The sequence below is a fragment of the Heterodontus francisci genome, chromosome 7 (genome assembly GCF_036365525.1).
Source record: "Heterodontus francisci isolate sHetFra1 chromosome 7, sHetFra1.hap1, whole genome shotgun sequence".
In the NCBI taxonomy this organism is placed as follows: Eukaryota; Metazoa; Chordata; class Chondrichthyes; order Heterodontiformes; family Heterodontidae; genus Heterodontus; species Heterodontus francisci.
In genome coordinates, this window is record NC_090377.1 from 83,037,122 (window position 1) to 83,049,209 (window position 12,088).

At 39.5% G+C, this 12,088-nt stretch overlaps 1 protein-coding gene across 5 annotated transcripts in view; it reads left to right on the top strand.

Moving 5' to 3' along the window:
* The first annotated feature begins 411 nt into the window (after positions 1-411).
* Positions 412-12,088, top strand: part of itprid2 (ITPR interacting domain containing 2) — a 203,544-nt gene continuing 191,867 nt past the window's right edge. The window contains exons 1-2 of one of the 5 annotated variants that reach the window (XM_068035553.1): positions 477-532; positions 2,664-2,717. The gene's annotated coding sequence lies outside the window, so the exon portion shown is untranslated. Of the gene's footprint in view, positions 533-2,663; positions 2,718-12,088 lie in introns of all 5 variants that reach the window. The other 4 variants (XM_068035556.1, XM_068035555.1, XM_068035554.1 and 1 more) reach the window with 4 other exon arrangements.

Here is a 12,088-nt window from a genome sequence, read left to right on the forward strand (position 1 = left end):
TAAACATACATCACTCATTATTATATATTTTGCACAGTAGATTCACCTTTTCTCTTACAATCTATCCTCTGTAGTAGAATCTCTCCTTGTGAATCGACCTTTTAAGAAGCGAAACATTTTTTTTAAAGACGCACTTCCACATAAGCTCCAGATCGTTGTTCCTGTCAAACTGTACAAAAAGAATTTTCAGAATTTGTGCTTAAGGGCACACCCAACTTTTTAAATCATGGCAAGAAGTTTGAAATAACTGTGCATCAACCCTTCAGCATTGAGGAAATGTAAGCGGATATTTGTTAGAGACATGACTTGTGCCATTGGGTTTTATTGCTGCCCATTGTACTGAGTGAATGCTGAGATTGAAGTTTAGCTGGTGCAGGGCAGTGGGTGGAGGAGCTGCCGGCCCGGGAAAGGTTCGTTTTAGGGAGTGTTTACAGAAAAAAGCGGAAGCGGAAGTACTCCAATAAGTGGGTAAGTTTAGGCAGATCGATTGTGAATTTTCCAGTAAAGACGGAGGAAGGCTCGGTCCGATGTGGTAAGAAGTTTGCATTTTCTGTGTTTCGTTTCTTAGTTGCTTCCTAAAGGTTCGTGTGTGAAGTTGGAGGAGGGACCGGAGTGGTAGAGCTGCTGGCATTGTGCTGACAGAGGCGCTTAAACAACGTAGAGAAAGTGTATATAAGAGAGAGAGAGTGAGAGCAAGGAAGGTAGAGACTGTGAGTGAGAGAAAAACAAGACAGAGAAGCAGAGAGTATAGGACAGAGAGAAAGGGAAATTGCGAAGGGGATAAATGACAAGGTATAGAGATAGAGTAAACTGGGAAAAGGGGAAAGAGAGGAGGAAACTGGGTAAAGAGGACAAAGCTGGGAAGTCGGAGGACAGTGAGAACTGGGAAGATTGGGAAGGGAAGAACTGAGAAAAGGGCAGGGAGAGGAAGGAGACACTATGATACCACTGCAATTGGGGACAGTGAGAAAACTGGGAAGAACAAAGAGAGAAGTGAATGAGAGAAAGGGGACAAGAAAGAACCGGACAGAGGATAAAATGGGACACAACTGATAGGGCAGAGAAAAAAACTGGAATGAGAAGGAGAGAAAACTGGGCAGTAAAGATAGTAAAGAGAAAACTGATGGAGGTAAAGACTAAGAGAGTGCGCAGCTGGAGTCAGAGGAATGCTGATTTTGGTGTTTAGCATATGTGAGATTGAGGAAGGCTGTAAGTGATCGGGAAAGATGAGACCACGAATTAAACACAAGAATGAGGATTTAAAGTTTGAGCCATTGGCAGGACCAAGACCTATGCTAGATCATTAAAGGCAGGGATGATGGGTGAATGGGATTTGGTGTGGGTCAGAATGTGGGCACTAGAGATTTGGATGAGCTAAAATTTGTGAAGCATGGTAAATGGGAAGCTGACGAGATAGTGTTGAAATGGTCAAATCTGAAGATGACAAAGGTATGAATGAGGTTTTCAATGGCAGATGGACTTTTGAGATAGGAGTGGAGGCTTTGGAAGTGGAAGTAGATAGTTTTTGTGATGCCGAGCACATTGGGTCAGTGCTCAGTTTAGTGTTAAATGGAATGCTGAGGTTGTGAACAGTCTGGATCAGCTGGAGGTCGTGGCCAAGGAAGGGAATGGAGTTGCTGATGAGGGTATGGTGTTTATGCTGGGCCAAAGATGATAACTTTGGAAGAGCTGGGGAAGGAAAGTGAAAATGCAGTGGGGGAGGGGTGTAGCTACAGAAATAATTTTGGGGAAGAAAGAAATAAAAAAATGCCTGAGGGATGTGAAAAACTAGGAAAAAATTTGTAAGATAGGAGAGAAAAGCTAGGAAGGGAGGTGGGACAGAACTGAGGAAAGGACTGGGGAAGATATCTGGGATGTGAGGACAGAAAACTGGGAGAGTAAGAGATAATTAGGGGAAAGAAAACATTGAGGGGATGAAGAAAGAAAGCTGGGGGGGAAGGCATAGAGCACAGGAGGAGGAACAAATGTGAACTTGGATGGTGACAGAGGGCAAAGGAGAGAGGGAGGGTGGCAGGGTAAAGATAGAATACCAAAGCTCAGAAACATAATCTTGATTATGACTGCAGCTTGTGTTGAGAAAAGTGTTTGAATTGACTTTTCTAGAAGTGGTACAAGTCCTCTTCAAGGCAGTAGTCTTGCATTGTTTCATCTTCATATTAGCTGCAGTGCAAGATCAATGTGTATGAAGTTAATTAATTTTTTAAAAAAATTCTCATCTTTTTAATATTTGATCCATTGGAACAATTACTTGCCTTTAAATGTTAAACTATGTCAGCACTGGGACACCAGTGAGCAGAACTCTGCATGTTTGCTTCAATACGCATGCAGAGCTCTCTGTTGCTTGAGCACAGAGTAGTGTAAGTGGACCAGTGTAGCTCAGTGCTGTCCCCTTGAAACACTGTCAAGCCAGGTACTGGTGTCACACTGCTACCTGAAGTATCACTGGAGCATAAAATGCATCAGTGGTTATGGCCAGCTTTCTGTATGGATCATAACTTGACATTGGCTATAACATGTTTTTTAAAACTTAGTTTTGTTTCTGATTTGTAATGTAAGATCAAGTGAAACTACTTTGCCATTTACTGATGCTTTATCAACTAGTAAAAATCTGGTTTTCACTGATATTTCTCCATCCATTTTAGAATTGGAGAAATCAATTTGGAAGACATATTGGAAGTAATATTTACACCAAGGAGGTTAGAATTAATTTTTTATGCAAAGGGGTTAAAAGATTTGGAATACTTTGCTCAGCTTCTATATCTAGTTGAGGTAATTGCCATTGGGTAAACACTTGAAAACAATTATGAATGGTTATACAGGGTATTGGGCTAAAATAGATCTAATAAGGAGCTAATACTGACACTGACCAAACATGTCCTTGCATGCTGAAATCCTGTGATATTAGTAAGTGAACTTGATATATGGCAGCACTAGTGATCAGGTTCTGTGTGCACTATCACGTGGTTTATTAGTTGGAGAAATGTCCTGTAGATTAATATCCTTTTTAAGATCATGTTCTGAATGGAAGACCCAAGTGTTTATTTTTGTGGCACAGGGCATAAATATATCCATGCAAAGGACATTGAAACAGTGACATTCCAGTGACGCCTCTATTCATTTTTTTTGGGAATGCAGTCGTCTTGGTAGCAAAGCAAGAAGATTCTTGTGTGGTACATGAGAATGGCCCACACGAATTATTGACCAACAAATAGATCATTTAGTCATGCGGTCATATCTTCATGAATAGAATTTAATTATTCCAGGCCAAATTGCTTTTGTGTCGAGTTTGAAAGCCTTAGTATTGTTTAAGTAGAGATTGTATCTTGTGGATCCTTATGTTAGGTAAGTATTTTTACATGTAATGTACATTTTATAGGACTACATTAATCAACGGATTGTGGAGTCATTGTGGCAACATCACTCTAGTTTGATTTTCTGTGCTCTCTGTTCTCCATTGAGTTGCCATCTCCGTGAATTATGAATGGTATAAAGTATATTAATGAATAAGAGACTGAAGGTTTAATCCATTAATATGCTTGTAAAAAAACTGCATTGTGTGTGTTTAGTTTTAGTTCTGTTCACTGGGGCTTTTCCACCAATTATTTACATTCATTTTAAAATGACTCAACCTTTCAGTCATGTGCCCCAATAAAAGTTACAATGACAAAGTGGCAGCATTAAGCAATTTCAATTTATTTCCTCTTTAGAGTAGAAATGCTTGGAAAACATTTTATTAAACTGAAAGCATAGAAATGTTATAGATTTCATATGCCGGTCTTGGCTCTGAGATGAAAATGTATCTGCTTATGAGATCGGTCACAAGTTATTGTTTGGCTTTAGATATATTAACATCTTTCACTGCTGGCCCAGAGGCATCCTTTGTTTGTGCCATGCTATAATTTCATTTGAAATGATTGTAATCAGGCTAGTTATTAATAATACCTGATGTGACTTGTAGATGAGAATTTGTAAGTCAGGAGTTTGAAGAAATATCCTTAATGAACAATTGTTTGACTCTTGTTCTGAGAGATAATATTTTAGATCGGCTTATTTCACTTGTGCTTCAAAACCCTACAACAGATTTAATGTTGAAATAATATATAAAATATTTTTATATAATATGAAGTAGTCAATCTCCACTCAATTAGTTTGGGATATAAGTACAGCAACAACTTGCATTTATTTACCACCTATACAGAGCAACAAAGCCATACTGTCTAGTCTTATGAAAAAAAATTAAACATTTTTATTCAGATTACCTAATTCCATATTAGATGCACAATGTCTTGAATGGAGAGGCACCTTCTTCCTGCTTCTTTCCCTTCAAGAAAATTTACTTCTTATTCCCTTAACTCCTTTGTGCCCAAAAGTCCAGCTGCTTGAATTCTTTGTAGCTGTTGAAATTTTGAAATAGTCCCAGATTATGCAATAAACAGTCACCTGTAAGTAAATCAGTATCAGGTTTCTTATTCCAGGAAGAACTGGGGAGGTGTGACTCATTTTCCATTCTTCTTTTATGCTGCAGCCCACTGGAAACTATTTTTCACATCTTTTACATTAGTTACATGAATATGTTCTGTTCAACAGTACAGTCATGCAATGTATAAGGGAATAATTGCAAATGCATATGTTGTGCTTCTCATTAAAATAGCTTCCAGAATGAATGACTGCAGTTACTTGAACTATAAATCCTTTTGTGTGTGTGTGTGTGTGTGTGTGTGTGTTTGAGATCTTTTATTTTTAATTATCTAGGTTTAAAACTGAGTTTTATTTCCTTTACCTTTGCTGAATAGAACTTGAGTATCCTTATCAATTCTCCAAGCTAATAGCAAAGACCAGCTTTACAATTTCTGTTTTTATGTCTAGCATAAATACTTGTAGTATAATTCTTTTTGTAGATTGTTTAATATAATGGCCTAATGTGACACAATGCACTCTAGCTTATTTTAAACTTGGATCCATAACTTCAGTGGTATCAACATGCGACTCGGTGAACTAACTTTTTCTAGAGAATACGAGATACAAGAAACACTGAGACCCTCACCACATCTCTCAGTTCAGTCCACAGAGGAGTAAAATGTCTTTGCATTCTCTAACAAATTCTTGAACATATAGCTTGTTAGGCTTGCATTAATGCAACTTTGACAAATTTCAGGTTCCAATGACTTATGTAAATGATGCTTTGTGCAAATTGTTCCCTTGTGCCTTTGGGAAAAAAAGCTCAACTTTAAGACCTTTCTTGAAGGCCTAAAATGGGCGCAGTTAATGGAAACTTACAATGTTGATCAATTCTATCTGGGTGCATCGCCAGTTTTGTTGGTGGGGCCGGTTTCCAGCAGAAAAGATCACAAACTTGATTTGCGTTGGATGTAATTTATGCTTCAAATTCCTTGATCTTTTGCGATGGTTTGGCTATATTTGAGCAAATGGTGCTGAAAATTCAATGCAAGTATCAGAAACTTCAGGCCATATTATTGTTAACATTCTATGGTGGTCATTTGCGTTTTTTTCATGACTTATCGTTTAAATAATGTTTCTTTCTGCAGATTTCAAATTTTGTAAATCTTAGTGTTGTGGCCTCATTGAACTTGCACTGTTATTTTCAAAACTTATGTAAGTTTCCAATCTCTACTCTATCAATATATCCTGTGACGCTATATGCTTTTATTTCATATTAGCACCTAGTTTTCGCTAAAATATATGCACGTATTTTCTGCCTGCCTTTTGTTTCCCTCCTTGTATATTTTTGAGGAAATTCTCAGTAGCATCTGCTATAACTGTGAAAGAAGAAGTTGAGTTTAAAAGTGCTGATCTGTTAATTCATAACTGAATCATGCAGATGGTTTGGGAAGTTGCAATTTCCTACTTCTTGTAACTCTCTGGTTTCCATCTACATACTGTACAATTAATTAAAAGACGGATGACACTTGTCATCTAACTCTGTTGGCTTGATGCCTGAGTTTTGTATGCAAATACATTCTTTTGGATTTCTGCCTCATTATTCTGTTTGGTGTTCGGGAAATTCTGCCAAAACACTTCAACTCATTCCTTTCATCTTCAGCCTCTGACTGATATTTGGACAAAAGTGTCTACATCTGATTTGCCAGATAGTTTCACTGATCTGTTGTCAGAACTCATAGACTTCAGGGAGTAAGAATTTTCAGTTGGAAATAAAAAAAAAAAATTCCCTTAGCCCTTTTCAACAAATAATCACTCATACATGAGTGTATTACTAAAATCAAAAGCATGTCATATTTGGGTATGAAACAAATTATTAGAACCTTGGATAAATTTGTAGTTTTTTTTTAGTATTTCAAAATTGCATTTTATAACTGAATATTTTTCTTTATAGATTAATTTCATATCACCATACAGTCCTCTCCTTGGGGAGGCAGGGTTCGAGATAAAGCAGTGCTAATGTATCTCTTGAGGTAGTTATTAGAGAGTAACTGAGTGGTTCCCCTAGGAAGGTTTCTCCTTAGATTATTATCTCCCTCCGACCACATGGATTACATGAGTATTGTGGGAACAGTATTTGTACTCTGTTATTTTCTTCTGATGCGTGTTGATGTTTGAGCAAGCAGCAGAACCACACCAACTTGGAAGCTATGTTCTTTGACAATCTGAGGTATTGCAGAGAAAGCCAAGCTTACCTATTAGCTAGATCTATTTGAAATACAAGTGTAGAGTAGAAGGCTGCTGAGGCATTTTTAAATTTGTAGAACTTGAGTGCACCTGTTAGAATGGCTTTTTGGAACAAAAGGATAATGGTTAATATTTTTGTGTAAGGTTCAGTTGGTAAATATATTGCATTCTGTAGCACGGAGTAATATAGATGTCAGAGAGGTGTCTGGTTCAATTGTTTGTTTTACCCCAATCACTTTCAACCATATTATTGACCTGGTTCAGAAATTTGCTGAGCCATAGGTGACAGGAAGTAGGAATAACGGGCAGATACGCCAGTTGGCTGGATGTAACTAGTGGTGTCCTGCAAGGATCTGTCTTGGAGCCGCAACTAATCACTGTATTCGTTAACGACTTGGATGAGGGATAGAAAGCTGCATATTAAAATATGCCATGACACACAGATCAGAGGTATTGTAAGCAGTGTAGATGGAAGTGTAACATTACAAAGAGATGTGAATGGACAAAACTGTGGCGAATGGATTTCACTGTAGGCAAATGTGTAGCCATCCACTTTGGACCAAAAAGGGATAGAACAGGGTACGTTCTAAATGATGAAAAGTTAGAAGCAGTGGAGACCCAAAGAGATGTGGGGGGCCAGGGACAAAGATCATTAAAATGGCATGAACAGGTACAGAAAATAATCAAAAAGACTAATGGAATGCTGGCCTTTATAGCCAGAGGAAAAGAATATAAGTGGGCAGCAATCATGCTTCAAATATACAAAGCCCTAGTTAGACCACACCTGCAGTACTGTGAGCAGTTCTGGGCACCACACCTTTAGCAAGGATATATTGGCTGCAGAGGGAGTGCAGTGCAAATTAACTAGAATGATACTTGGACTCCAAGGGTTTAAATTACAAGGAGAGATTACAGAAACTAGGGTTGTCTTCCCTGGAATTTAAAAGGTTAACGGGTAGTTTGAGGTTTCAGGATATTAAGGGCACCAGATGGGGTAGGTAGAAACTATTTCCACTCATTGGGCAGTTTAGGACTAGGTGCCATAGTCTTAAAAAATTAATGCCAGACCTTTTCAGGAGTGAAATTAGGAAACCCCTTTACACACAGGGTGGTAAAAATTTGGAATTTTCTTCCCCAAATGGCAATTGATGCCAGATCAATTGTTGATTTTTAAAACTGAGATTGATATACCTTTAGATGACAAAAATCTTAAAGGATATGGGGCAAAAGTAGGTATATAGAATTAGGTCACAGATCAGCCATAATCTCATTGAATGACAGAACAGGCTGGAGGAGCTGAATGGCGACTCCTGTTCCTATGTTCCGATGTAACCAGGAAGGCAATCGGAAGGTCATAATTAAGTTGAGGTGATGAACGCAAGAAAAAAGACTTGTGTGTTCTTTCTGTTTATTGCTATTCAGTGATCCCTGCTGGATGTTTGTGGATGTTGGATGAGGACAAGTCAGATGTGGCTGTGATGCCCCCAAAGTTGAGTAGTACATTAATACTCAGATTAACAAATGAAGGTGAGCCACTTGGGTGAGATGTGGAAGCATTGTTACTATCTGTGGAACTGTATCTTGCTATTAATTTACTTGTAAAATTGGGGGAAATTTAGGAATTTATTCTGGTGATTTTTTTTGGTGTTTTGTGAATGTGAGGGTGTCACTTTTTTTTTTATTTGTTCAAGGGATGTGGGCGTCACTGGCTAGGCCAGCATTTATTGCCCATCCCTAATTGCCCTTGAGAAGGTGCAGTTCATGTGGGGTAGGTATACCCACAGTGCTGTAAGGGAGGGAGTTCCAGGATTTTGACCCAGCAATGGTGAAGGAACGGCGATATAGTTCCAAATCAAGATGGTGTGTGACTTGGAGGGGAGCTTGCAGATGGTGGTGTTTCCATGCATCTGCTGCTCTTGTCCTTCTAGGTAGTAGAGGTTACTGGTTTGGAAGGTGCTGTTGAAAGAGCCTTGGTGCATTGCTGCAGTGCATCTTGTAGATGGTACGCACTGCTGCCACTGTGCGCCGGGAGTGAATGGCATCCCATCCACAAACAATCAAGCGAGCTGCTTTGTCCTGGATGGTGTCGAGCTTCTTGAGTGTTGCACCCATCCAGGCAAATGGGAAGTATTCCATCACGCTCCTGACTTGTGCCTTGTAGATGGTGGACAGGATTTGGGGAGTCAGGAGGTGAGTTACTTGCTACAGGATTCCTAGCCTCTGACCTGCTCTTGTCGCCCCAGTATTTTGATGGCTAGTCCAGTTCAGTTTCTGGTCAATGGTAACCCCCCAGGATGTTGATCGTGGGGGATTCAGCAATGGTAATGCCATTGGATGTCAAGGGGAGATGGTTAGATTCTCTCTTGTTGGAGATGGTCATTGTCTGGCACTTGTGTGTTGTGAATGTAATTTGCACCGTGGGGTGGATTTATCATCCAATGTCAGCATTCTCAACAGGTGTTATACAAGCAATTCAGAGTGAAATTGATTTTTTTTAAAAATGTGCTTCAACTATTCATTTTAGAAAAACACTAATTTGTATGAGATTATGGACAGAGTTGTTCTGTGGGCCCATGTCATCAAAGGCCAAAATTAAGTTCAGCCAAACCTCCTTCATATAGAATGCGCATAGAGAAAACTACATTGGATTTCAACCCGGGCCCTAGTGTTTGGAGCATAGCGAGTGTGATGTCAAGAAATGGCTGAAGGCACTAGATACTGCAAAGACTATGGGCCCTGACAATATTCTGGCAATAGTACTGAAGGCTTGTGCATCAGAACTGGCCCAGCCCCTAGCCAAGCTGTTCCAGTACAGCTACAACACTGGCATCTACCTGATAATGTGGAAAATTGACCAGGTATGTGCTATACACACAAAGCAGGACAAATCTAATCCGGCCAATTACCGCCCCACTGGTCTACTTTGGATCGTCAAAAAGTGTCATCGTCAGTGCAATCAAATGGCACTTACTCAGCAATAGACTGCTCACTGACGCCAGGGCCACTCAGTCCTTGACCTCATTACAGACTTGCTCCAAACATGGACAAAAGAGCTGAAATCGTGAGGTGAGAGTGACTGTCCTTGCCATCAAGGCAGCATTTGACCGACCATGGCATCAATGAGCCCTCGCAAAACTAGAGTCAATGGTAATCGGGGTGGGGAGGGAAACTCTCCACTGGTTGGAGTCATAGCTAGCACAAAGGAAGATGGTTGTGATTGTTGGAAGTCAATTATCTCAGTCCCAGAACATCACTGCAGGAGTTCCTGAGGGTCGTGTCCTAGGCCTAACCATCTTCAGCTGCTTCATCAATGGCCTTCCCTCCTTCCTAAGGTCAGAAGTGGGGATGTTGTCTCTGATGATTGCACAATGTTCAGTACCATTCACAACTCCAGATACTGAAGCAACTCGTGTCCAGATGCAACAACACCTAGACAACATTTCGGCTTGGGCTGATAAGTGGTAAGTTACATTCACGCCACACAAGTGCCAGGCAATGATCATCTCAAACAAGAGAGATTTAAACCATCTCCCCTTGACATTCATGGCATTATCATCAGTTAATCCGTCACATCAACATCCTGGGGGTTACCATTGACCAGTAACTGAACTGGAGTAGTCACATGGACAAAAGAGCTGAACTCCAGAGGTGAGGGGAGATGAGAGTGACTGCCCTTGACATCAAGGCAGCATTTGACCGAATATGGCATCAAGGAGCCCTAGCAAAACTGAGGTCAATGGGAATCAGGGGGAAAACCCCTCCGCTGTCTGGAGTCATACCTAGCACAAAGGAAGATGGTTGTGGTTGTTGGTGGTCAATCATCTGAGCTCCAGGACATCACTGCAGGAGTTCCTCAGGGTAGTGTCCTCGGCCCAACCATCTTCAGCTGCTTCATCAATGACCTTCCTTCAATCATAAGGTCAGAAGAGCCACATATCATTCTGACTTGGAACTATATTGCTGTTGCTTCACTGTCGCTGGGTTACTGGGAACTCTTTTCCCAACAGCACTGCCAGTGTACTTGCCCCACATGGACTGCAGCAATTCAAAGAAGGCAGCTCACCACAACCTTCTCAAGGGCAATTAGGGATGAGCAATAAATGCTGTCCTAGCCAGTGACACCCACATCCCATGAAAGAATTAAAAAAAAAAAGTAATATTTCACTTGGGTGTCCTTCATTTGTCACTTTTGAAAACTTGCAGTTGAATTATAGTTAATACTGTATTTGAAGTTAAATTAACATGTCAAAGGACAAGTTTTTTTTCACAAACATTTTGGAATGCTATGGGCAGTCAGATCTGTAGTTTTTTTTTCCTTCATTTCTTGTGCAATGCATCATACTATGTAAAATAATCATTCAACTTCTAAACTTGATTTATGTATAAGTAACATCAACCTATGCACTATGTCAGATAATATTTTGCAGCCTTGTGATGCAAATAAAGCAAAATAAGATTAGGGTATTTTACATATACAGTTGAAGTTTTCATGGTTATGTATGTCATACTAATAAAGTGAATATTAGATGGAGCAAGTGTGTTTTGTAAGTGGCAGAGTTAGACATGTCGCAGTTGGGTGTGTACTGACTTGAATAAAAGTCTGGAAGGACCAGAACAGCAGGATTTAGCAGAAAGGTTTCTTGGCAGTGTAGTTTCCACTTTATCAGGAATGTAAAAGTGCAGTATTTTCCCAGGAATCTTGAAGCTGTGCAATTAGATGACTCATTACAATGCTCTCCCTTTGTACACAAACAGTAATTGCTCAGATGCTTTGAAATTTTAGTCGAGTCTCAAATTTGATGCAAAGAGTTTCTTTTAAAAATAGAATATGTACCTTAGTGCTCAGTCATTTTTGTGTTCAATATCCTTTCAATAAGGGAAAAGCAGTGGATATTCCCCAGCTGTCTCATGTTTACCCAAAATGTCCTTGAGTGCAATTTTGGTGTTTGGATGAAATAGCAGATGGCTGTGCTGAGTTAAATGCTAATGTTTCCTAATAACTTGACCAATCATTGGCAGTTTGCACCAAATTGCTGTATCAGCAAATTCTGCAGATGTTCATTTGAATCTATATAGCCTGGCCTGCTATATTTAATGATGCCTCCGATTAAATGGAAAAGTGTTGATTTTACACAACATTTAAGTAAGTGAACAAATGTTACTATATAAATCCTGTAGGAAATAGACACCGTTAAAGGGGGTTAAAATTACCGTCACATAAATCAAGAATTAGTTTTGACTCCCCAGGATTTTTTTGAAGTTAATTTATCCAGGCAAGTGAGTTGTGATGGAAAAGTTCTATAGCATTCTAGTAATTAAATGGATTCCTTATTTTAATATTTTTATGGTGATTTCTGTCCAACAGTATTGGAGATTGGCTGCTACCTTGAAATATACAAAGTACTGTCCTGAACATTCAGCT